Raw genomic sequence first — 27,212 nt, 5'->3', positions numbered from 1 at the left:
AGGCAAGGAAACACTGCCCCACCTGGTTCCAAAAGCTCATGAGGGTGGGAATAGAATACACTGCAACCCAAGACAATGCTTTCATTAAAGTCCTTCCTTTCCTGGACTCTCTACTCTTCTTCAAGTGTTAGAGGAGAAGTTAGAGGGTAAGTAGTTTTTCACAGACCACAAGGAAAACTCCTTTATTTTACCACTTTAAATGTATACGCTTTATATCATCTAAACTTTCGGAAGCTAATAAACTAAACAGCAGACTGAATTGGGAATTAATTAAAAGGGCATCACATACAGCTACTTTAAGTTGAAGGACAGAAGGCAAACAGGCTTTCCCATCTTGACAGTTTTGACTAGTGGTAAAGTGTAAAACTGGACAAAAAAGTGTTTCTTTTTCATATACATTTAGCTTTCAACACTTAATAGTTTGTCTGTATAACTTAAACCCACATTTAATGGCTCTTCTCTGCAGTTTGTGAGCCACTGCTGTAATTCAGGGCTGCAGACATGCTCAGGGAGGGCAGGGCTAGGTATTTCGATGGACACGGGATGGAAGGGTTGGCAAATGCTGTGTAGTGAAGCGATCACAGCATCTCCTACATCTCCTGATTTAATAAGACAAAATTTAGTTGCCCAAATGAAAATCACTCCTGACCAGACAAGAAAACTAGATGAGATTGTTCTTTCTATCAGTTCAAATACAAATTGCCCTGCGATCACTGCGAGTTTGCAGAAGATAACTCCTGTTTCATGTGGCATCGCTGCTCCTGGCATCTCACCATGGAATGCAGTCCTGGACTCAGGCCAGATTAAACAGCTGAGTAGCTCTGCCTTTAGATCCAGAGGCACAGGAGAGTAGGAAAATAATTCTCCAATGTCAAAATCTATTTTCTTACTTTTAGCAGTAGCTAACATTTTGTGATATATATACACAAGCCCATATAATGAAACAGTTTGTTTTATGAGGCTACGAGGACATATGTGGGAAAGAAATATGATGCATTCTAAAAATTTGTAGCAATGGAGATTATTCATACTTTATGTGGTGTTTGAAGTTAATATTTGTAATTTTTGTTGCTGTTGTGCTGTGCAAAATGAGCATTGGTGTTACTGAAGTGACACATCACCGTGGATCAGAGGCATCAACTGACTCCCAGAATTTCTGATTTTTATCATCTCTAGTTCTACCACAAGAAGGCTGTGGGAGTTGAGGGTTTATTCTGGGTTTTGGGGAGGTACTTTGAAACACTTCTCGCCTTGATGTTTTGCAGTGTAATTGAGGGAGGTTCCAAAGATTAGGGGACTTGGTAAAGCCACCAGTGCGATGATTTGCCAACAAATTTTCCAAACCCTTCATTTTTCAGTGATTGTCGCCCCACAGAAAGTATATTTTTTAAAAAAATCAATTTAGTTGAGAGGAAAGTTGAGCTTTTTATTGTATCAGGCTGCAACTTCTGAACTCTTTCACACTTCCCTTAGTTTTTGGTTTTCCTTTGGAGCAGCAGATACTCCTCAGGCGTAAGAAAGTTGCCATCCAATGGACCAGACCCACACAGACATATAAAACTTTGAAGATTATTTCCTACCTTATTTCCTGGGGTAAATTGAAACCCAACCCATGAGCTGCACTTGAACATTCAGAAGGTCTGAGTTTCCCCATGCCTGGAAAAGCTGGCCACAGGAATATCTGAGCTAAATTCTCAATGACAAATCAAATGGAGAAACATGTTGTCTGGTGTGCTAAAATAATACAGGCATCCAGTAATGCAGGGTAAATCATGCAATGCATTAAAACCCTACCAAAAAAAATCAAGGCAGATATAAAATAATTGGGAGGTTCTCTTTCTTCCCATGAAGATCATCAATATACAGTAAGTCTCTTAAAGACCAGTGTTTAAATTATTAAGGCTGCCAGTTTAATGAAAAAGCAACAGCTCAATTCAATAATTCATGGCAACAATTTGAGGCAAAGCACACAAAATATTTTTAGCATGTGTCTCAAGAGCAGTTAGACACGGGATCAAAATATGCAATGTTGCACACAGTGTGTTCTTATCTGTTAGGTCTGGTAGAGGGAATAAACATTTTTTCCTGATGAGAAAATCAAAGTTTTGTGCCATTTCAGTGAAGTCAAGTTGACACCTGCAGAGAAGCAAGTCATGACATTTTAGCTGACTGGGTTTTCCACCCCCCCCCCCCCCCCACCTCCTGTTGTGGTTGTTTTTTCATTTTATTTACCCTGACAGACAAAAGAAAAATGTTGAGATGGGGATTTGGCATCTTTTCTTATAATTTTTTTTCTTCCCTTTTTCTTTTCCTCTTTTTTTTTTTTTCCCCCTCCATTAAATAAGTAGCTCATACATTCTGGGCTGGGAAAGTTCTACTGAGGAGAAAAACCACTTGAACATATTAATATTAAAATGGTGTCCTTCCTTTCTTGTTGCCCTCCACCCCTCTGATTGCTCAAACATTGCTACATTTATCAAAATAATAAGCTTTAGATTCCATAGTAAGAGATCTATTTTCATGTCATCCTGGCATAGACCTGCCTGACTGAGCCAGGAAGATCCTTAAAAAGATACGAATTTAGGATCAATAATATTTATAGCTCCATTTATAAAGCTGAAGTCAAAGGCATGGATAATGCAGAATTTATTAAGGGAAATTACACCGGGGATTTTGTTTACTGGCCTCTAATCTTACCTCGGCTTTTTAACATCTCATTTTGTCAGGAAAACATAAGTTGCAGGTGTTCATAAATGTAAACTGGCACATAAAGAAGCTCACAAATTATATCTGTTGTGACCTAATATTGCAGTACAGGGTACTCTTCAACAGTGTTTTTCCTGGCTGCATCTTATTTTTGTTAACTGTGGGTCCCATTAAAGACTGTGCTAAAGTTATTGTAGTGGAATTGAAATACATTTTATTACACCAGTATAAGTTCCATTTACTGTGCAATATGACAGTGCTTAATAATTTCATATTACAAGCCTAATTACGACATCAAATTAGTAATTTTCACGAAGTGCTTGCATCAGACACTCGTATGATATGGTGCAGTGTATTTTAATTCTCTGGGGTGCCTGAAAACCCACATTTTAGCAGGGAAAAAGCAGAAATGTTGTAAAAGGAAGTACCTCATAACCCCTTTGAGCAATTTCCTAAGGATATTTACCTTCCACTGGGGTACAGGTATTATCAAGACTCTTTTTGGATTCCAGTACTCTGTTGATGAAGCCAGAAAGTTACTGATGTCTAAAAATTGTGATAAATCTTCCTCTTTGGTGATCCTGTCAAAGCTCCCCAAGGCCACTGCCTCGATACTCCAGGCCGCCTCTTAGTTTGATTAATTCCACTGGACCAGTAACACTGTTTCTGATGGAGTGGGTTGTGGGAAAGATTAGGAACTCCAGTTCAGTTTGAAATTGGGAGGTAGTGGAGCTGCAGAACCCCCTTGGAAAAAGGAATCAATTTGTGTCCCAGGGAAGTGCAGTTCCTTCCAAGGTAGAGCGCAGCACACTTGGCAGTGCTGAGCCACACTGGTTTTAAGGCAGGAGCTCAAGATTTGTATCCAAGTGATGTAACTGTGGAATCTTTGTGTTTTTTTTTTTTTCCCCCCCCCTCTCCTTGGGGTTTTCGCATGGAATTAATTTTCTATTCAGGTGCTGAAAACTTTTGCAATGCAAATTCATCTGAGGGTTTGGCTTTTATCTGCTAAAATAAATGACAGAATGCGATGAAGGTTCATGAGCATCTTAATAGACCTTTAAGAGTCTGCCTTAAATACGAGTTTTCTATACTAGAAAGCTCATCAATATCTAGACAGCCATGCAAACAGCGAGGAGGCCAGTCCATTAATGAAATGTTAATGACTGAATTAGACCTGTAATAACAGAAGTAGAATGCACTGCTGTGAGTCCATTAACATCATCAGACCCTGCTGGGAAACAAGTAAACACAACATACAAAGGGAAAACTTGTGCTAATAAACAGTTTTTGTGCAGTAAAGGTGCTGGGGAGCTCGAGCTGTAAATCCCATTCACTGCTGTTCTAGTGGGGATTTTTTGGGAAAAGTTTTTCCAAGCGACACAGCCGAATATACATTTCACAGTGGCATAAACAAATCTGCACAACAGCCAAGTTTGTGCCTTGGAAATAAACCAATGCCTGCTGCCAGGTATCCTGACAAAAACTCGTATCACAATATGCTGTAAGAATAAGCAGTTCAATGGCAATTGCAGCTTCATCCTTGTCTGGGGGAAGGAATTCTTGACTGTGAGGGTGGGGAGGCCCTGGCACAGGTTGCTCAGTCTGCCCTGTAAGTTTTCCAGGTCAGGTTGGATGGGACTTGGAACAACTTGGGATAGTGGAAGGTGTCCTTGCCCGTGGAGTGAGGTGGAACTGGATGATCTTTAATGCCCTTTTCAACCAAACTGTTGTGTATCTGCTTCTGCAGCCAGTCCAGGTGGGTAGCAGGGAGCAGTGGTTATCACCTGATAGATGGCTGAGCCAAGTGAAATGGAGTTTATGGACCTTCACCGAGGCCCTCGTAGCCATCACAGAAACTGCCACTGTTGGCACTAATTAGGAGCACTGTTAAAATTTTATCTTGTGCCTTAAAAGTTGATTGTGCTTTGCAGAAGGTGTTAATCCCAACAAAGGGGATGGGAAATACAACTCTGCCAGCAGCTTCATGGGTGACCTTGTAACCCCCCACGTGAGAGTTCTTGCCTTGGGGTATAGGAATTAATGACTTGAGTTCTTGGGATGAGAGCTTCTTCTTTCTTTCCTCTTCCAAAATATATAACTTCCCCCCCCCCCTCCATAAAAGTGATATAAAAACAGTTGAGTTTTCTTCCGGTCTTGAAAACCTCAGCAGTTTCCTTACACAGTGGCTGAAGTAGGAAAAGCCGACATGACTGGATCTTATCTTCTTCCCTTTTTGGCAAGATTTAGAAATTTATGTGAAGCTAAATACGCCACTCCTGCTCCTGGAAACCTCAGTGTATCTCCCAAGGGGCTGCTTTTCTCCCACCTTGCCCTCACCTGTGTGCAGGGGTTGAATTTGTATTTTATTCTGTGGTAATACAAGTATTTTCCCTGATCTTGCCAATGCCATTAAGAAGGATCCCCTGTGGTGTTTCCAAGGAGGATTTACTGCACTAAGGGCAGCTAGTTCTGGTGGTCAGATCCTTGGGGAAAATGTGGAATATCTGTTCCCAGATTCCAAGGCTGGCACAGACTCCACATGTCGCCTCGAGTGAACCAACTTCACTCTGTGCTTGGGGTCTGTACCCCTAAATTAGGGGTAATTTCACCTCACTACCTTATAGAGGTGACTTGAAGGTGAAATCATCAAAGAAAACAACACTGGGGGGCACATAAACCCTAAATTTGAAATTATATACATTATTACCTTCCTGCAAACACCATTCTGATTTAAGTTTGGGCAACTCTCTAACTGTCTGAGTCCATAGTGGGCTTTTGGTTTTATTGCCCTGTCTTTGTTTCCTAGGATAACACTGAAGGGCTGTGTAGAGGAAACTAATTTAATTAGAAAGAATGCAGTGATCTGATTATGTGCACTGAAGAAATAAATACAGTATCTGAGTACTGAAAGAAATGGTAGGATTAGCTGTAAATGATACAAACCACTCACTACTCTTCCCTCTGCTCGAAAGAACTGAGCTAAGCTGGACTTTTGAACCACCTTGCCAAATAAAGTAACAGCTTTTTCTTTTCGCAAAAAGCAAATTTTGATATAACAATTTGAGCAAGTTGCACTGTCTGTAACTGACTTGTCAGCAGAACAGTTTTTGCCATTTTTATTTGTGTCCTGAAGCATTTGTCATCTTTCTTGAAATACAAAGTTTGAAAAGTTATTATTAATACAGGATGGTGCATATGATGCTTTGCCTGTGTGAACGGTCTGGGCAAAGTGAGGAACTTTTAAAACAAACTTAAGTAATATTTTATTGCTTTGTAATCCTCAACTGAGTCACACCAATTTCAAATTAGATATGATACAGAGGGAAGTGAAATAGCAACACAGGCATAAGGTAATGTAACAGGCTAAAAGGAATAATTAGGAAATAATTTGTAGCTAATAAAGATAAATTAAAGATCTGTCTATGTTTTCCTGTAGACATAATGAAAAGCCTTTTCCCTTGAGAAGGGCTTTGGCCAGTTGTTGGAAGTGAGGACAGAGGTTTAAAAATTAGGTGGAAGGAGGGAGGGGATGTGGAAAGCAGAAGTGTTTGAAGTAGGGAGAGGTGTTTGAGAAGCAAGATCTGGAACAGAACACAGAACGAGAATCTTGCACGCAATGTGGGAAAGGCAGAAGGAGATCCAGCAAAACGGGGAAGATGTGGTTTGACTTCCTTGGCTTTTCAAGTGCAATCAGTTCAGTGGCTGCATGTTTCATCCAGAGCGTTGCAGATATTGGGGTGAAGGGAGGAGGGCAGCCATCAGAACCACAGCTGGAAACCTCTGGAACAAGAAGTTTTATCTTTGGGTATTACTGCAGGCCTGGTTCCTACGGTATATCACCGTGTCCTGCAGCCATAGGGAGGAGGAGGAGAGAAGATCCAGCAGGCAGGAATTGTGCAGCAAGGTTGATTTATTTAATTATTTTACAAACTCTTTTATAGACTTTTTTCTTCATAGTCTAATTGGACAAAGGACCAGTCACCCCTTGGGGGTGATTGGCTAAAAATCCTAAAACATCCATTGTCAAAATATTTTTCTACTGTACCATAAACAAGACTTTCCAAGGCTGCAGGTGGCTTGGTTGTTTACAGAACCCTGCTACCTCTTCTGTGAGAGAGAAAAGTCTCTCACGGACTTAGAAAATAGCAAGAAAATCCTCGCTGGCAGCATTTTTGTATCTACATTTGGGTACAGACAGAAACAACCCTAGAGGTGCACGTGGGAATTCAGGGCCTCAGCACCCAGTGGCTCCCTGGCTCCATTGCAGCATCTCACTCCATTTCTCACCTCTGAAGAGGTGCTTTAATTCTCTAAACCCACCTGCAGCTGAGGGTTATTGAGTGAATATAAAGAATTGATTACAGCCTGTTTGGAATAAAATTGCATTAGGGTTTCCTTCTTTGTCTAGGAATTCCTTGATGCTGCTGGGAGCCTTCCTCATAATCCAGCCTGCCCTGAAATTCCCACTGACTGAGAACAGTTGCTTTTTGCCCACTTTTTACAAACTTTAGAGGCTAGAATGGTTTCAACAGATGCATTTATTTGTCGGATTTTGCTGCCTGGTGTCACACAGTGAAGTTTTCTGTGGTATTAACTATCACTTTAAATTCTTCTCGCTTTGAGTCATCCCATCCCGTATATAGTTTGAACAGGTTTTTGTATAATTATTTCTCTCAATAATTACCATTATACAATTGTTATAGCTGCCAGTTTTGTTTTTCTCTCCTGCCAGAGAACAGCAGAAATGTATTACATGTTAGTGTAACTTATGATCTTGGATTCATGTTTAAAATGCATGGAATATTTTTCATCTTCTGTTTGAGGCAATACCTCATCTGGGATCATATCTCACAGTCTAAGTTTACACTGAGTAAATGGATGCCTTGTATTTCAAAGGGTATAATCCACAATGAAAAAGAAAAGGATGCAAAATAAATATAATCTAAACTTTTAAGGCATTGGGGTGCCAGTGAGTATTAATGGCTACAGGTAGTGACCCACCACATCTGGGTAGTCATACAGAGAGGTTTGTGTGTGGTCTCCTTTTCCCTCTTAAATAAATTGGATTTGGCCATCATTACAGCCCGTTGTTGTTGTCTTTTGATGAGGATTCTAGGAAGTTGGTTTGCTGGCATGCGTGGTTCACTGGCAGGGAGAGCAAACTGGAATTTGCAGGCACAAGTGCTCCTGGTGGCCATCTAATTCCAGAAGTTGTTCTCTCCAATAGAAAGTTCCTTAGCTTTGAGTTTTCAGTGTGTGCTTGGTTTTACCCCCAGGGTAGGTGGGCATAGGTGCAGTAAAATGGAGGAAAGGGCTGGAAGGCTTGTAAAGTTTATGGTAAGATAATATTTGGTACCAAATCCACCTGTAAAAATCCAGTGCTTAGCTGGGTACACAGAGGATGTGAGGGCAACCCCTCTAAGGAACAGCAGAATAACAAAATGACGGCTCATGGTTCTAAATGAATCTGTGATGCTTTTTGAAAAGGGATTTATGGCTTTCTACTGACAAGGGTAGAGATAAAACGTTTTAATCTCATGAGTCATGCTGAAATTTTCTTTCAGGGACACTAAAAATTGGAATGCAAAACAAAAGAGAGTGAAAGAAAAAATATTTGGAGTACGTAGGTATGAACATTTTAAAGAGATTGGGATCAGGATGCAAGTTTGCATAATGACAAACAGTTAATAATTGAAGGTAGCAGAGAGTGGTTGGAGGAGAGCAGTCAGGTCATCTGTGTCCATTTTGTACATCAGGCATGTGGGAACTTGGGCACCAAACTCTTCTTTCCCTTTTAGTATTTTAAGTCAGCAAACAGGCGGAGTGTGCAGATGCATTTGATTACCAATGGTCATTATAACATGAGCAGCACTGTGATTTATTGGAATAGTTGTTGACTGGGATTCCAAGAAAAGGTAATTGTTCCAGAATTATCGCCACAATTAATTTCACATGTGTGAAGTCCATTAACTCCAACTGCAGGCCATGGCATCAGTGTGAATGTTCACAGCAAGAGCTGAGGTTTGGGATGGGAAGGATGAACCTCTGGATTTCAGGGGAATCTGGTGCCGATTGGGGTTTTTCTGGCTTTTTCTGACTTCCTCCTAAACCATAACTGATTATTCCATTCCTCTGAGATGCTAGTGTGCATCACTGGAAGGAAATGTCGATGAAATGGAAACACCCGTGATGCAAAGGTGCTCAGACTGTGCCAGCAGCAGCTTTTGAACGCGGTGGGACATGTTTTAACACACTGATCCTTAGTCAGCCGTATTTTTTAATGCTGTTTGCACTGTTGCTTGACAGTGGAACAGAGAGGAGATGTCAGACTATTGTAAGAAATCTGTATTAGCAGATACACCACGAAGTGCTCACAAACACCATGCTCCAAAACCCCAGCAGTCTGCATCCTCAGCACACACAAAATATATGTTACAACTCGTGACATGATGAATTTCGAGCAGAATTAATCCTTACTCAATCATTCAACAATGAGAAATATTGAGTTGTTTTTCTTAAGGATTAGGAAAATTCTTTTGGAAGGAGACAAACATTTGTCCCTGCTGGAAGCTCCTTCAGCTGTAATGCATCATTGTGCCTGACCAGCCCTAGAAACCTTGGAAAGACAAAATATGTACAAGCTGGTTGTTAAGCATATGTGATATGTTTTGCCTTGTCACCTGGCAACGAAAAGGTTTTTCTAAACAAATTTCACACATTGCCAAAATTCCAACTTTTTGAAACACGTAAGCTGCTTATTTTTTTATTTATTTATATCCCCTTTGTCAAACGCAGCCCAAGGTACGTCTCTGTCAGAAGAGCAAATGTTAGCATTTCTACTGGGGAGAGAAATAGCTTTTGTAAATTTAATTCACTCAGCCTTACATACTTCATGTAACAGCACTGGGACTGTATGAAAAGATAGAAAATACTCTGTCTATGAAATGATTCTTAGTCTGTCTTACAAGTGTTTTAAAATTAACAAATGAACACCAAGAAACCTTTGATTGACCTAAATGCAGCAAATGAGCATAAAATGAAAAGAAACAAGCCTGGCTCTCTGTAAAGTTTAAAAAATAAATTATAGTAATAAGAGGATTAATAAAATAAACAGGATAAATAAAATAAATAATAAAAGGAAAGCTGTGAGGATGGTGAAGGGCCTTGAGGGGAAGCTGTGTGATGAGCAGCTGAGGTCTCATGGGCTGTTCAGATGGAGGAGACTGAGGGAAGACCTGTCCCAGCCTTCAGCTTCCTCAAGAGGGGAAGAGGAGGGGAAGACACTGATCTCTTTTCTCTGGTGACCAGAGGCAGGATCTGAGGGAAGGGCTGGAGCTGTGCCAGGGGGGTTTGGGTTGGATATCAGGAAGGGTTCTTCCCCCAGAGGGTGCTGGGCACTGCCCAGGCTCCCCAGGGAATGGGCACGGCCGCGAGGCTGCCAGAGCTCCAGGAGCACTTGGACAGCGCTGCCAGGGATGCCCAGGCTGGGAGTGTTGGGGGGTCTGTGCCAGACCAAGAGTTGGATTCAATGATCCTTGCGGGTCCCTTCCAACTCAGGTTATTCCAGATTGGTAATTTCTGGATCTCTATATTGTTTTGAAGGAATATGAAGAGAAGTGACAGTTAATAACTTTTCAAGTTGCAGAACATTTAGCCTAGAAATGATCCCATCGCTGGCTGACACAGCTCTAAGTGCTCAGGTGGGGGGTTGAAAAAACGCACCGAGATGTCATTAAGTTTGAATGAAAGGTTTTAAGGACAGTACTTCAAACTGCAGTGGAAAAGCTTCATTGCTGCACTCGGGCAGGCTTTAATAACCTCATACATTCAGGTGCCTCCTTAATCTGCCGCTATTTCCTATAGATCTGCTGCTGCTTATCAATGTATTTATCTTTTGCCATCTTCCTCCCGTGTGCGTGGCAGTGTCAGTGCTGATCCAAGCCAGTGCTGATGGGATTCCAGCCCATTACCACGCCGAAGGTAGCCGGAATTTGGGTGCACAATGGGGTGTGACACCGCTGAGCGAGGGGAGGCAACTCTTTATAAATGACAGCGCTCCGGTAATGACATGCGGAGTTTGGGAGTCAGTGCTGGAGAGGAGATCTCTCAGCTAGCAGATAGGAAGGTGGTGCCCAGGAAATAAAGGTGGATGATTTCCGTGTGGTTCACACTGGGTTTCACCAGTTCCATGCCACCAGTACTGGCCCCAGCGTGACAAAACTGATGGGTTGTCACTGGATGGACGCTCCACGATGTGGCCACAAGCACTGTTGGCATTGTGCTACCAGGAGAAGCATTTAGATTTTTAATTACCTGAATGCTGAACTAAAAAGTGCCTGTGTTTCTAGTGCCATGAAGAGTGCAAAAGAGGGCTGTAAAATGCTAAAACAATGGCACGCTCCTCGCTGAAGGATGCAGCACGTTGCAGTAATGCGGCGCGTTTTGAAAAGATCAGTATTTTTTCAAAGACAAACATCAAACAGAAGGAAAAAGGTTATGTCACCTTCACCCTCACAGTACTGTCATTTATATGCTATCAGCTCATTAAATTCACATTAAGATACTCCATGGGACTTTAGGAGCTATTAGTGCACCTAAAATGGCATAACAAAATCTCAGTTCACTTTAAGAGAGATGGCATTGCGACATTTTGTATTTCATCACTGAATTATTATAGTCTCAGATGCATTCTGCTGTGATGGTAATGGAAGGAGGAATACTAGAGAGGAAAGCTGTCCATTTGTTTATCCCCAGGGAGAGAAAAAAGAAAGTTTGATAAAAAACTAGAGTGAAAGTAAAGCATTAACAATTTAACCCCTGTAGCAATGCTGAAGAACACACAGGATTTTTATATTCTGCTTTTCAGGATGTTTAAAATAAAGAAAGAAGGGAAATTTTGTGTGTAGGGAGTTGCTCCAGGCAATGGAAGGTGCAGCAAATGTACTGCATGAATGCAGACATCTCAGTCTTTATAGGTGAAGTGTCTCATGACAGCCATAAAATACCTTCCTTCATATAAATTCTCTTGATAAAAATGGTTATTGTGATTAAAGTTGATGTTCTTGTTAGTTTGCTGTTGTTTTTCCTCCCTTTGCTTTCATCAGAAAATGTGTGCTCTTATGGGTAAATCTGCAACCTTGTGTTTCTAAATCCCATGTGGGATAATTCCCAGGCATCAGGCTCTGAAAAGAATAAGGAAAAGTGAAGCCATACGAAGTTACCATTAAAGAATTTATGTGTATATATATATATATTTATACATGAATGCTAAAGAAACGTTACACTGCTTGATAAATAATAATTAACAAAGGATATCTGAATTAATGAATATATATCTATGTTTTGCATCTGGAAAATAGATTGATCTGAGGATGCTTTTTCTACACAGTATCTGCAGCTGTACATGAAATACATAAATAATATGTATTGAAGGATAGAGAATAAGTTGAATTCAGTTTTTATGGCAAAGGTAATTTTCTTATAAGCGTGTGTGAATAATGCAAAAAATCAGAAGTGAGGTGAGGGATGTTCAGTCACTTCAAGCAATATATTTTTCTTAATACCTATTTAGAATTATTTATAATAATAAATAAATTTATTTATTTATTTATTATATAGAAGGTATAGTAATTCCTTACAAGCGCTTCCTTCCCTCTCCAATCAAAAAAAAAATTCCATGACTTGAGTTTAGTTTCACGTGGAATAAAAGGCATTGGAACAGGAGGAAAATTTGAGAGTAAAGCATTGTGGAGACTCTGAATTTACACAAACACACGGAGTGAAACTCCTCACGGTGTGAGAGCCAGGGCCAGCACAACTTCAGCTTTCAAAATCCCTTTTAACTGCAAGGACCTGATACAGAGCACTTTGGTGGAGCAGAAGTGAATCTCTTTCTTCAGTGGAGAGGGAGCTCAAAGACATTGGGAGAGCATTTGCAAGAGGAAGCTCAAGGTTTTGAAAACAGAGGGAACTAGAAAGGGAATAATCACTGAGTAACTGCACATGGAGCACCTGCTAAATTTAATGTTTGCCTACATTCAGTGCCTCAGAGCCTAATCTCTTCAGCACAGTGATTCTGCTGCTTGCTAGATACTTCACCTGTTGGAAAGCATGAGAGACTCCAGCTTTATCATCAGGAAACACCTCTTGAGTGGTTGCTCTGAAGGCTGAAACCCGACTGTGGAGAGAGTTTCCTCTCAGACAAAAAGGGTGATGTGTCGCACTTAAACCCTTGGGTTTTACCAGCTCCTGTTGGTTTGCCCTTTGCTGGCAGTGTGGGGTCCTGATGATGTTGGATGCTGACCTGAGCACTGGGAATCTTGGGAAGCAGAACAGTTTGTTCCCATTAATATCTGCCAGACAACACAGAGGAATTAATAGGGAATTTTGTCCAGTCTGAGGCAGGCTTTTTAAAGGTCTGATGGGGATTTACAGTCCCAGTGTTATTGCTAAAGAGCACTAAATTTTAACCTATCTTCAGGCAGTGGTACAGTTGAAGCCAGGAGAAGTTGTTGCACATAAACAGGGGAAATTAACGTTTAGGACAATGTGAGGCAAAAATCAAGGGTAGTTGCACGATTTTGGGAAGGCTATGGGGCACCCTGAGGGAAGAGGTCAAACCCAAAGAATGCTGTAAGGTGACTGGCAAACATGGCTGAAACTGTCTGTATTTCAAATGTTCTAATCAAATCTCAAAATGCAATTTAACTGGAGTAGTTGGAGAAAAAGACGACCCTATTTAGGTTTATTTATATGTTTATTTCCAAAAGAAAAGAGTCAATGTGTGAAGTACCCAAGGTTAACCTTTTTTGGTACTTGCCATATTACCAGTGACATATTCGGAGGTGCATATTTAGAAGTCAGTTAATTTATATTTTTTCCAAGGGAAATCTCCGTGGTCAGAAACAGAAATTCAAGCCTTGAGGTTGTGGCCAGTCCAAAAACTGCAAGAGCAGTTGAACCAAGCTCACAAATTTCAAGGTCTAAGTCATGTTCTGTGACCTCTCTGTCATGGATTATGGGCATTCTCTGGCTGAATCCATGAAAACTTCACCATCTATGTAGGAATACAGTTTTATAACCCATTGCACCATTTATCTAACTTTTTAGCTACATTTAGGTTATATATCAATTTAGGTTTTGTTTACATATATTTATTTAGATAGAGGTGGTTCTTATTGCTCTTCAGTGGAAACATGGTTGTGTAGAAGTCACTCATGCCATCAGTGGATGAATTAAAGCTTGACTTTGAATTAAAGATTGACTTCATGTGCTGGCTCAGATGGAGAATTGCTTCTAACCCACACAACTTCAAATCCAGAAAATATTTTCTTCCTAGAAGGGCATATCTTGGCAGGGAATATCCTGCAGCAAAGGAGCTCCAGCACAGCAAATTCAGAGCAGAAAGGCCTCCAGTGCTGTTGAGAAGACTGGGAGAAATCTTTGTTCTGTTATTTTCCCAAACCCAGCATAGCAGTCAGGTTACTGAGAATCACATTTGGTCCAAAATTTATCAGAGTTGACTAAAACTGCCCCTTTCAAGAGAAGTGCCAAGGGCAGAGGGACCCAGTCCCACTCCAGGCTAAGAGCACAGGGCTGGGTGCTGTGGATAAGGACATGGGAGAACACTTATTTTTCACTCTGTCACCCTTCAAAAACCCACTGTGAGCCAGTTTATCTGCTGTGTTACAGTCTGAAACTGCCAAATAGAAGTAAAATAAAGGTTGACATCTTTACCCTAAACCAGAGAGGCTGATTTTACACCAAAAGACCCAGTGACTGTGATGTTGAATAGCATTCAGGGATATCAAATTTGCTGTCTTGTCATCAGGTCAAATAATTCATGTTATTTGTTTGCTATTATAGAGTAGCTTTTATTTCATATCCCTCCTGGCCACCCAGGCCCTGTTAAATGTCTTGCACTGTCTTACTGATCTTCAGTATTTTTTTGTGAGGTGAAGCACGGTCTGTCCTCTATTCTTGTATAACCACCTAAGCCAAAAATCCCCTTCAGTTAATAAAGAACTTAATTTTGCACCTTAGATTTTTGTCACACCTGGTGACGCCAAGGGGATAATCATTACTGCCACTAGTGGCCCTGTTAATCCTTTCACAGGTATTCACTGAAACTGCTGGAAGTAAATATCACTTTGGCTGATCTAGGGCTCAGTATCTGGGTATTATGTGGTGTGTCAAGAAAATAACCGTGGGGTGCTCTTGCTGTAAATTGTTCTTACAGCTGCACCAGGCCTGCACAGCTCCGTGACATCTCCAGGAGGGTTCAGCAGGACCCACTGTGCTCTCAAAAGCTAAAGTTAAACCAACCAGAAGTTAAAACCAGGACCTCCCTGGGCTGGTTTGAAGAATCCACCCCACTATCCCACTCCCATAATGTTTTAATTTCCTCAATCACCAGTTTGAGAGGACTGGGAGTAGAATAAATTGAGCTGAAGAAATTTATGGTTTTTTAAAGAATTGCGTAAGCATAGAACGGCCTCAGTAAGAAGGGACCAGAGAGATGATCTTGTTCCAATCCCTCTGCCATGGGCAGGGACACCTTCCCCTATCCCAGGTTACTCAGAGCCCCATCCAACCTGGCCTTGGACACTTCCAGGGATTCAGGGGCAGCCCCAGCTTCTCTGGGCACCCTGTGCCAGGGCCTCACCACCCTCACAGGCAAGAATTTTTCCTAATCTCTAATCTAATACCTAACCTCCTGTGTGTATGAAGCCATTCCACATTGTCCTATCACTCCAGGCTCCTGTCAATAGTCCCTGTCCACCTTTCTTGCAGGCTCCCTTCAGGTCCTGGAAGGCCACACTGAGGTCACCCCAAAGCTTCTCCTCTCCAGGCTGAACAATCCCAGCTCTCCCAGCCCTTCTTCCCAGCAGAGCTGCTCCATCCCTCTGATGATCTTTGAGTTCCTCGTCTGGGCTGGCTCCAGCAGCTCCAGGTCCTTCCTGTGCTGGGCCCCAGGGCTGGGGCAGCTCTGCAGGTGGGGTCTCACCTGAGCGGGGCAGAGGGACAGAATCCCCCCTTCCCTGCTGCCTCACCCTGGGGTGAGCCCAGGATTCTGAGCTGTGGTCAGACTTCCCTGGGCCGTGTCCAGCTAGGCCCCCGTGTCAGAGCACAGCAATGTTGTTCTGAGCACCCACGATGCTGTTTTTGGCACTGCCTCTCCTTCAGCATGTAGGAGAGATCCTGACTTGCCTTCCTCTTGTGGCTGCACACAAGGTTCTGTATCAATAAGGAAATTGTTTGTGTTATCTCAGTCAATTAAGGAGTGTGTTTAGAAATAAAGAGGCGAAGCCCAGAGCTGTAAGGTGTGGTACATGCTTTAACAAAACAAAAAAATCCAACCCCAAACAAAGAAATTATAGGGATGGAAAATTCTTCCTAGGAACAGCACCTTTAGTTAAATATGTAAGCAGTAATATTCAGTGAAATGTAGATCAAAATTTTAAAAAGAAAACCCCATCTCAGAGTGAACCTCAAGTATTCTTCTTAAATCAGAAAGGAAAAAAATAGAGATTTGTGGTTTTTTTTTCTGGGGGAAAAATTAATGTAAAAGGTCACAGCATGTCTCTAACTTATGTGGACATGGCTGGAGGGAAATGCTGTGTGCAGAGTTCTCCCATGGACTCCAGGCTGCAGTTCAAAGCAGTAATTGTAAGCGATCAGTCAGTGCCCTGCTTCTGCCTTGTGCACTCGTCTGAGCAGGAAGATCCTGGATGCTGGGATTCCGGGGGGAATCACTGCCATTGGTGCTGAGATGTAACTCTGGATTGTAGCCAGATCCCCAAGTGGACCCACCACCACCACAACAGAAGAAGTTCTGTGATGTTTTCTGCTGTTTCATAATGGCACATCAACATCTCTAGCCCTGTTCTGAGTGCTGGCATCAGGCACTTCGCACCAAGCGCTGACTCTTGCTTGGGGTTTGGCTGTGGGAATGAGTCGCTGTGGCCTGACAAATTAACAGACATCAGCTGAGCCCCAGGAACCAATTCGGTGCACCCTCATAGCCTGTGGCAGTGGGAAGGTAAAATACATTATCAGCTGGAAAGAAAGAAGGAAGGAAAGAAGGAAAGAATGAAGGAAAGAAGGAAAGAAAGAAGGAAAGAGAAAAGAAAGAGAGAGAGAAAGAGAGAAAGAAAGGAAGGAAGGAAGGTCTAATCTCAGTTGGTTTATCCTTTTTTGAGGTGGCCCAAGGACAGGCAAATGAGGCAGAACAGATACTGAGAAGTTTTTCAGTCTGTGGTAACTTCTGTGTCTCAGCCCTTGGTCTATAAATCTGCCTGTGCTCAGATTGCCTTAAAATCCTAAATAGAGCCCAAGTCAGACCAGTGTGGATGTCTGCAGGCTCCTGCCTTTGGTGGGAATAATGAGGAATGGGCCATCAGGTGGGCTAGTGTAAGGTAATGAGTGAAAATCAAGCAGACCAAGTTAATGCCAGCTCTGTTAATACATTACCTCCACAGAATCAGAGCATTTGTCAACTTCTAGACAGGTCCTCGTGAAGTTTTTATTTTCTTTTTGGTTTTTACATTTTCTAAGATGCAGGGTCTCGTGTCAGAGGAAGAGTGGTGGGGGCAGAAATTAAGATATTTGTTAAAATTTGAAGTGACTGAATTTCTGAGTGTGGATTTCTCCTGCATTTGTTTTCTTTCTAAAGAAGTGGCGTGTGATGTGACACGCCTGTTACAGTGCACTCAGACACACTGCTGATTTTGTGGGGGACAGATAAGCTTTGGGGATGATTTCAGCTTTGTGTGTCTCAGTTTGTTGTGAATTGTCATAAACAGCCCAACCTCAACCTCACACCCTTCAGGAGATACTTACTCTAGCATTGAAATTGCCAAATACACCAATTTTTGTGCTAATTATGGACGACCTTGCTGTGGGAAGTGTACAAGGAAGCTGGTGGTGCTTATTTCTGTGTTGGGGGGAGAGATGGTTAAATTGGAGGATGAAAATGCCTTTTTGAAGAGTAAACAGGTAAAAATATAACTTTCCTCTTACTTTGTTTTCTGTGGAACCTCCTTCATCTCTCTTGGAGAGTCTCAGCCCCTTGCAGTACAAGGATCTTCTCTTGTAGACCATCGTATGGGTTTTCCTAATAACTGCTGACAACCCACTTGCCACGCAGTGGTTTAGTAGTTTGGGGCCTAAAATGCTTCCTTGTAACCTAAATTCTTGGCTGCAGTATAGGGGCTTCTGGAGGGTGGGTGCTGTGATGGTCTGTGATTAGAAAGCATAATGAAATTTCCTTCTGGCCTCAAACTCGGCCACTATAAACGTGGACTGCAGAGCCGTAAGTGGAAGACCACTTGGACTAAGATCTTGGGTTAAAACAAGTTGCAGATAGCAGAAAACAAAACCTGAGTTCAAAAGAGGTTAAAATCCATAGCAGCAGTAAAAAGAATGATTACAAATCAATGCAATAAAAGAGATAGATTGGAATAAAGATAAAACAGAGAAGTTTGAGAAAACCATGTTATAAAATGATATAAATCAAGAATTGACCAGGGTGGCCATGAGTCCCAAGAGTGGTTTCAGGTCTTTCTGGTTGCACTCACTGCTTGATGAGATTTCAGAACATTTGTTCATCCTTGACAAAACCCACCCTGGTCCATGTTTACTTACCTGAACATTTATTAAGCCTTAAAGAGCAAAAACCTGCTGTCCTTAACTCAGTCCTGATTGCCAGTAGGGAACTGAAGTTGCAGGGATGAGATACGGCCATGGGTGACCCCTGTACTGGGATGCTTTGGAAACTCTGTTTTCTCAGGATGCTTGTTGGTGGAGTGTCTGGAAAAGATGGCTTGGGAAGTATTTATCAAACCTGTGTGTGCAGGAAAGCACTGTATCTGTTGGGGTTTTAACTGTATCCATACATTTAAATTTTATCCCTTTTTGAATAATGGGATGTTTCAGTACCTGGCACTGATGTGTATGATCTGCTTTTAACTTAAATCTGGTCTAAGCACAAATAAGTGATACAGCCAAGATAAAGTGATTCTTAAAACTAGACCAGAGTCCTGTATACTTCACCATCTACTCTTATAACCATCTCTATAAAATTATGTATAAATCTGATAATGGTTAATTGAGGGATGTAGACAGTCCTACTCACTGCCTGAAGTGTTGACCTGGTACTGAGATGGCAGCATCTAACCCCTGTCAGGTGGGATGATTTCAGGCAAGTCAGGTCACCCTGGCTGTGTCTCATTTTATCCATAAAATAGGGATAATTAACTGTGCTTGTGTCCTCCAGAAGATCTTGGTATTTCCTGGTGAGCAAGATATCCCTGCTTTATAGGAAATCAGCCAGATCTATAACTCTGGTTTGTAGCAGAGGAAAACACATAACAAAAAAGAAGAAAAAAATCAGTGTAGAACACTAATAATTACTCTAATAAATGCTTTAATTTTTGTTGTTGTTTCGACTCACAAGAACAAGCAGGAACATTTCAGAGTTTTCCTGGGGCTGTCTGGTATTCCTGCTTTAGTTACATTGCAGACTTCACTCCAAGACCTTAAATCAAGATCCACACCAGACAAAACCTGCTGTCTGCTCTCGCTGCCTGACAATATTTGCTTGATGAGAACTTCGACTCTCACTGGTGATGAGAGAAACTGATCCTGAACTCATCTGTCGGTGCAAGAACTGCCTCAAGAGCATCCAGCAGCTCTGCAAGGTCTGAAATGAATCTGTCAGTGCACTGACCTTGCCTTTGCCCTTACTCCAAGTATATGCATTGCTAGATATCAACAATCTAAACAGAGCTAAAACCCTAAGCAACCAAAACATAAACAATCAAAACAACAAATGCATTTGTTGCATTAGCTGACAGCACCCATAATGTCACTGGACAAATATGTAAATACTGACCTAAATCCCTTTGCTGGAGACTTTTGTGCTCACTTTAAATGTTGGAACAGACAGCAGCTCCAGCATGGATAGCCCTGGGTCAGACCAGAAGCCTCTGAGCCCACATGGCCCTGGGCACGGAGCCCTTCTGCTCCCCCTCGGACTCTACAGCACTTCAGGGAACCATGATGGAAAGAGGATTTCACTCTTGGGAATCTGGCACCACTCATTAGCATTCAATTAATTAAAGCCAAACTTCTAACATCTTTTGGCCGAGCTCAAAAAAATAGACATCTGAATGTGCAGAAAACTGGAGTGCTGACCCAATCCATCAATTAGTTGGACATTAATTGCATTCTTTCCCACTGACTTCAGGAGCTGTGGATCAAACCAAATGTGGTAGTCTGGGTGGAATCATATTTTTGCTGCTGAACCCAAAAGACTTTCCTAGGTGTTTCCTGAAGTAGGTAATTGACGTTAATGTTCCTTTGCAGCAGGATGGTTAATGGGAACAGGATAACCGTGCCCTGGTGATGCTGTGGCCGTGCTGGCCTAAGCAGGGTATTCCAACCTCTCCAATCTCCAGGGACAGATGCTCAGATTTTGCAGCACCGTGGAAATTGATAAAGTGGTTCTCATTTTTAGCATTTTGGCTGGGCAGGGGGTGCTCAGTTTTCCCAGCACTGCCTGTTCCCCAAAGAGCAGGAGAGGCTGATGATGTGGATCAAGATGAAATTGAAAGGCTGGATAGATTTTCAAATGTGCATTTTTAAACATCCAAGGAATGTTTTTTTGGCAGTAATCATGAAAATATCTGCACTGTGCAGTTATTTGGGACACAAATTTGTGTGTCAGTAGTGTCCAGGTTAATAGAAAAAAAGGAGCCAGTTCATCAAAATCATTAAGTATTCAAGCAAACCTGTCTTTGTATTGCAATAACTTTCATAAAACAGGCTTAAAATAGTTTTGAAAGTTTCTTACCCCTCGGATAACAGAATTTTCTGGTAAGGATTAGACTGCTGATGTTAATAGCTCTTTATGACTTAATGACTAATTCTGGAGTGCCTCTTCCTCACTGAGGTGGTGTTCACCTCGAGATAGGCAGCGTTCCCTGACTTCTGGAGATCTGTGATTTGCTTTATGCACAATATTAAGTATCTGTGGTATTTCCAAATGCTTAACTCAGACTGATTTCAGCAGGAGCCAGGCAGCTCGCTGCCCTCTGGGATCCGTGATGCAATTTACTATGTATAAAATGGCCATAATGCCATTTACCTGCCTCAGTGCAATTTTATGAGGATAAAACTAAAGCTGGAATTGTCCTTAAGAGTGTTTCTGACAGCACACTTTTCAACAGCTTTTTGGGGAAAACATATTCAGTGGCTGTGCTTTCTGTGAAGAGATGTGGAGGGAAACAATTTGGTCTGATTTTAAGGGAACCGAAAACCAGGATTTCCTATTCTGTACTGATGTTTGCCCTGTTTAGAACTTCTGTGGGCAATATTTCTATTTGGAATAATTTTTAACAATAATCTGGGTGCTTCTAAACACGATTGGAAGTGATCATAGAATGGTTTGGGTTGGAAAGGACATTGAAGCTCATTCAGTTCCACTCCCTACCACGGGCAGGGACACCTTCCACTATCCCAGGTTGTTCTGCTCTTATTTTGGTCTGTGACAGTGAAAATACAGTAAAATCCTATTTACTCTGTTACAGGGAGGCCCTCCAGGGTTTTGTGCAGATTCATGTTTGGAACTTTGCTGTCAGTTATGTGATTTCACCTTAATTCTCCTCATTTTCTGTATCAGCACATGAAGGAAAAAGAGGATTGCTTAAACACAGGTTCTCCCCCACTGAAATGACAGGTACTTACTAGAGAAAAACTACTGCACATTAGAAAACCTGAGAAAACAAATAATATTTGAACGCTTCAAATATTTGGTTTCGCATATAACTATGGAAGTGCAGCAAGTCGCTGCTTTTCTGTAATACTGAGAGTAACATTTTTAATAGAAAGTTCTGTTATCTGCTCTTGTGTAATTTCTTCTAAAATACTGAATAACCAAGGAAATTTTTCATTTGTAATGTAATTTAATTCTGGATTTTATTTTTGATTATGGTCGAGGTTAACTTTGATGTTTTCAAAATGAATTTCAAAGACCATTTATTCAGCTAATTTTGAAGGCAAAAACAGACTGAAACTTTTATCCCAGTTGGTAAGCAGCTATCCCCTAGTTTTATTCAAGTTTTCACATAAAAATGCCAGTCGGGAATAAAACTGACAAATATATTCAATCAAAGATGGAATATTTTTTCCTCTTAAGTTGCAAATGGCTTCATTAAAATAAAAGCACCACCTTAGGGATTGCATAAAGCAGAATATTGGTACCTAAATGGTATTTATGACTCGGCTAAATGTAAAGTGAATTAAAATTTAAAGGATTATAGTCAGGTAGGCCAGAGCCATTCGGAGAGGAATGTCCATTAAGAAGATGGAAGAACCTGCTGTCCCCAGCGACAGGCACACGTCGGGCTGGTGGTCAGACACCTACACACTTAGTGGCACTGGAAATGGAAATATCCTGGGTGAACCCTGAGGTACGTGAGCGGTGTTTACTTCAGGCAGAGAAAACAAAATCCTGCTGCAAACATCCAGGGATGTGCTTAATTTTATGTACATTTATGTGTATATGAGATACAGATTTGTGTGAGTGTATGTAGAAGGATTTCTAGATGTGAAATATGTATAATATTTTATAGAGAGATACATGATTGCAATATATTGTCTATTGTAGCTATTATATCCATTTGTTATGTATGTATTTTAAATCTAGATATGTGTAATATATATCGTATGTTATACAAAGATATCTATACCATGTATATATCACATCAAATTATATATAGATACGTATTATATTTAGGTATAAAATATTACAGTACTAGCAGGAAACTGCAGATGAAAATGAACAACGCAGTTAATGATGCAGATTATAACCTATTTCAGGTTAAATCCATTTAAATAAATTTGTTTACACATACCCTCCTATTTTACACATACCACGACAAACTCTGCTGCTTCCACCTCTTGGTAAAAAGTTCAAACTGTGTTTTAAGGGATTCATCAGACACAGAGGGACAAGGAGCTTTCACAGTAGGTCTGCAAAGGACACACGGAATTTTCAATGTGAACAAGACAGAGAGCTGCTGGGTTTGCACTTCATCTGCACACACTGGGATTTACGTGTTTCAATTCCCTGTTTTTTATCTTTAAGAAGAATGAAATAATCACAGGATGGCTTGTGTTGGGATGGACCTTAAAACTCATCCGGTGCGCCCATACCATGGGCAGGGACACCTCCCACTATCCCAGGGTGCTCCAAGCCCCGTCCAGCCTGGCCTTGGACACTTCCAGGGATCCAGGGGCAGCCACAGCTTCTCTGGGCACCCTGTGCCAGGGCCTGCCCACCTTCACAGGGAAGGATTCCTTCCCAGCATCCCATCTAACCCTGCTCTCCTTCCCTTTGAAGCTGTCCCCTGTGTCCTGTCCCTACAGTTGCTCAGTTAAATAAATCATTGAACGAAATTCTGCCCTCAGCAGTCAACATTTAACTCCACAATCAGCAAGTGCCTGGCAGAAGTTCTTGAAAGGCTTGTTTTCTTCCCTACATCCCAGTTTCTTCATGGAGTAGCCATTGCTGAGTTACTACACAGAGGGGAGTTGCTCAGGAAGCAGTTTCTCATTACTCAAAGTGTTTGCGACCAAGCAATAATTGTTCTTTGAGCAGTGTGCTTTTAATTTACAAATGCATTCCATGGAAACCCAAGATTTTCAGTTACAGTTTTGAAAAAGCAATTGAAAAAAATACCCAGCCTTCTTTAATTGACTGTCATTGTCTGACACCTCTGTCTGCACTTCCCTGGCCATATTACTGTGGGGTTTTACTCCAAGTATTGCTCTTGTTTCCCTGAAAAAAAAACCACTTGCATCCTGGATTCAGCCAAAATGCTGGATCCTGAAGTTTATTCACCCAGCACCAGCCCCCTGAATATTGGACACCCAGGATCTTGACAGTTACTGGTGTGGAGAAATAGACACTGTGCAATTCACCACCTTTGAAAAAGATATGGGGAATTTGCCTGGCAGTCATTTGCATAGTTTTATTTATTGCCTGTTGCTTCTGCCCAGCTACTCCCTGCTGCAGGGTGCTCCTGGCCCTGTCCTCTCCCTTCTCTGCTGCCAGTTACACACTCACCAGTGTCACATTTGCACAACCATTGGTGTCACCTCTGGCTGTGGCCCTGGGTATTTAACTTAGCGTATTGTAATACTATAAAGCTTTAAATCCAGAGGCATGTGAGCTGGGATATATCTGTTTATTAGAATATTAGCATCTCTAACATGACATTTTACACACTGCTTTGAACCACACGGTGCATATTCCTTTATTTAAATAGTACCTCTGAGCCTTAATGTCTTCTTTCCAGTTTGGACAGATTAGCTGAGTGGGTAAGTGGTATCCTTTCATTACCCATCTGCTTTGTGCCACACTCAGATCTTTGATAAGACAGGTGACTAGTGGGATGCTTTGTAAAGTGCATGTCTTTGTAGCTCTGCATTTTATATACCTTTATACACATATATACATATAAATATATATTTAATTTTCCACTTTATATTTCAAAATATTTTTACAAATATTTTTTAGAAAATGTTTTATTTATAATAAAAACCTGGCATTTGCTGAGCAAGTTAATAGACATTTAGAAGCAGTGTTAAAGTGAATTTTCTTCTCCATCTTGCTTTCTACTTTCACCTAAACATTCAAACACATGATCAAAACTATGAGGGTTTGAAAGGATCTCCCAGCTGGGCTTTGCAGCCCAGAAGTCCAGTTTAGCAGTGGGGTTCTACCTGGCAGTGCTCATACACTGTCTGCATTTAACTGGGAAGTAGATTTAAAGCAGTCCAAATTATCCTTCCAGTTTCTCAAGGGGCTCCAGGAGAGCTGGAGAGGGTCTTTGGACAGGGGATGGAGGGACAGGACACAGGGAATTGCTTCCCACTGCCAGAGGGCAGGGATGGATGGGATATTGGGAAGGAATTCCTGGCTGGGAGGGTGCTGAGGCCCTGGCACAGGGTGCCCACAGCTGCTGTGGCTGTCCCTGGATCCCTGGAATTGTCCCAGGCCAGGTTGGAGCAGCCTGGGACAGTGGGAGGTGTCCGTGCCCATGACAGGGAGTGACACTGGATGGGCTTTAAGGTCCCTTCATCCCAAGCCTTTTTTGTGATTCTGATTCCTGAAGGAGGGCAGTGATCCAGGTACTCTGAAGTGTTTTGTGGTCCTTGAGGAGACGGGGATCAGGTGGCACTTGGCCAGCTCCTCAACACTCTGATGGTTTGTGGCTGCAGTTTATTTCTGAAGTTCCCTCCTCCCTTTTTTTTTTTTTCTTTTCCAAGTGTCTTTCATGACCCAGTAGAGCTGGAAGATGGAGCTGACAACCCAGTTGTGGTTTCTCGTATCACTTCAATATCATTTTCTCCTAAAGGAAAACGGGGTCTTATTCATACAGGGCAAAATTAAGCTCATTCTGGAACATCTGTGTGATATAAGCAATTGGATTTTAAGGGCTTCTGCAGAAAGTTTGTGGGGGAATGAGCGAAAGGGAAAGGGGTTCTGGTGGGCGAAGGCAGAGGGAGATGCATCACCAAAACCCAAACCTTTTCCAGGTCGGTGATTCAGAGTGGTTACTGAACATTGCTTGGAATAAGGGAATGCAGGGAAGAAGGAAGTGAACAAAACTCCCTTCATTTATGAAGATAAGTTCTGAAACACTGCACTTTCTGGACTGTTTTCAGTTGGTTTGTGGGATGATAACCATAAAACTGTGCTGCAGAGATTTGAATATAACATGCCACGTAAAAAAAGAGAGTATATGAGAAATATGTCTTTAATCTGAGGCACGAAAATAAAATGAAGCTATGGATGAACTGTGCTAATTGCCTCTCGCAGTTATGGGGTCTGACTCATAAAAGTACCAGACTGACACCAGCCGAAATCACACACAAAAAAGCAAACAGAACATTTGGAAGTCACTTTTGAAAAGGTTAATATTTGCTAAGGAGGGGGAATCATATCTTGGGGAAGAATGTGCAGGCTGCTCTTGGAGCAGAGAGAACTCCACTCGTGGGTGGAGCCAAGACAGAGATGAGGGGTTTGTGTGTACTGGGGTAGCTGGTCCACCTTGGTATTGCCTGGAAGAGGATGCCAGGGATACAAAGGAATACAGAAGGGACACTGGGAAGCTGGAGGGAGACTGGTGAAAATCACTTTTATTATTTCAAAGGAGTGTGTTATGGGAGGCCTGTTTGAAAATGATCAATTCTGCCAGTTCAAGGGGAAACCACTTTATTAACCTTGACTTGAGTAAACTCTGTGTTTAGAAGAGGTTTTGGTATTATAAATATTTTATTTGAAAACTTTTAAAGAAAGCTTTTGATAGTAAAACTCAGGACCTGAGTAAATTAGAAGGTGGGTTTTCCTGAACTTATCAATGCATTTTGAATAGGTGAATGAACTTTTTAAGGAGTTGTTTGTCATAAAGTTCCAAAATTCATCAACACCATGTGCTGGGAAAAGGCAGGGGTGTGAAAAACTCCACTGAGAGATGGAAGCTGACCTCCTGCAGGCAGGGTGCTCTGGGCAGAGCTTTAAAAGGATCTGGGAAAGCTCAGCCCCTCCCAGTATTCTTAAAAAGACACTACTGTGAGGTAGAAGCTAAAAAATGGACTGTGACAGGTAATTTCTCTGGAAAAGAGTATGGGAAGCACAACAGGCACTGCAGGAAAACACCCAGCAGGTTTGGGGGCATAAGAGAATATGTGCACAGGGAACAATTTCCATTGCCTGTAAGGACAGAAGCGTGGGGGATGGCTGATATCAAACACTTCTCTGCTACTGGATGCCCCAGAAGGGATCTGGCAGGTCACTGTGTACTTGTACACATTTAGCAGCCCTTTATTAAAGAATTTCCACAAAAATATCATTTAGGCCATGACTCAGCACTTGAGGTAGGTGGCAAAGGAAAATAAAATACATTTTTAACCCCTGGAGGTGTTACAAAGCGTGATGTTTATAGAGGGGGTTTTGATGACACTGGTGCATTTTGCAGAAAAAAAAATCCTTTATCATGAATAAGTTCACAGCACTAAAGGAGGAGAATGTAAATAACCCAGGAGCTAGGCTGGGGTGGAAACTGTTGAAGGAGAAGTCTGCACAGAGGAGCAGTGGGTGAGACCACAGTCTGTGTGCTCCACAGCCATGAGGAGAAGAGGGTTCCTCCCTGCAGGGGAAAAGCCTGTTTTCCCTCATTACCCAAAGTAACCAGGAGCATTCCCAAGGGATGTGCCCAGAGAAAACTTGTGTCAGTTCAAGCTTTACTGCATCACTTCCAGCCACTTCATCTGCTGGGCAGGCTGTACCTTCCACACTCTCAGACATACATTTAAAGTATAGATCTGCAGTGCTCTCCTCACCTCCCATCCTTCTGTGGGGTTATCAGAGAACCTGAGGTCCTGAAGATGCAGCTGTGGGTTATTTTTGGGGCCATCTCAAATTGATTACCATGTCC

The 27,212-nt window shown here is 41.8% G+C and overlaps 1 long non-coding RNA gene across 1 annotated transcript in view; it reads left to right on the top strand.

The window, feature by feature from the left end:
* The window catches only part of LOC116446810, a 242,120-nt gene that overhangs the window by 1,553 nt on the left and 213,355 nt on the right, over window positions 1-27,212 (top strand). The window lies entirely within an intron of this gene.

This window comes from Corvus moneduloides, chromosome 7, assembly GCF_009650955.1.
Source record: "Corvus moneduloides isolate bCorMon1 chromosome 7, bCorMon1.pri, whole genome shotgun sequence".
Lineage (NCBI taxonomy): Eukaryota > Metazoa > Chordata > Aves > Passeriformes > Corvidae > Corvus > Corvus moneduloides.
This window is presented reverse-complemented; position numbering and strand designations above follow the sequence as displayed.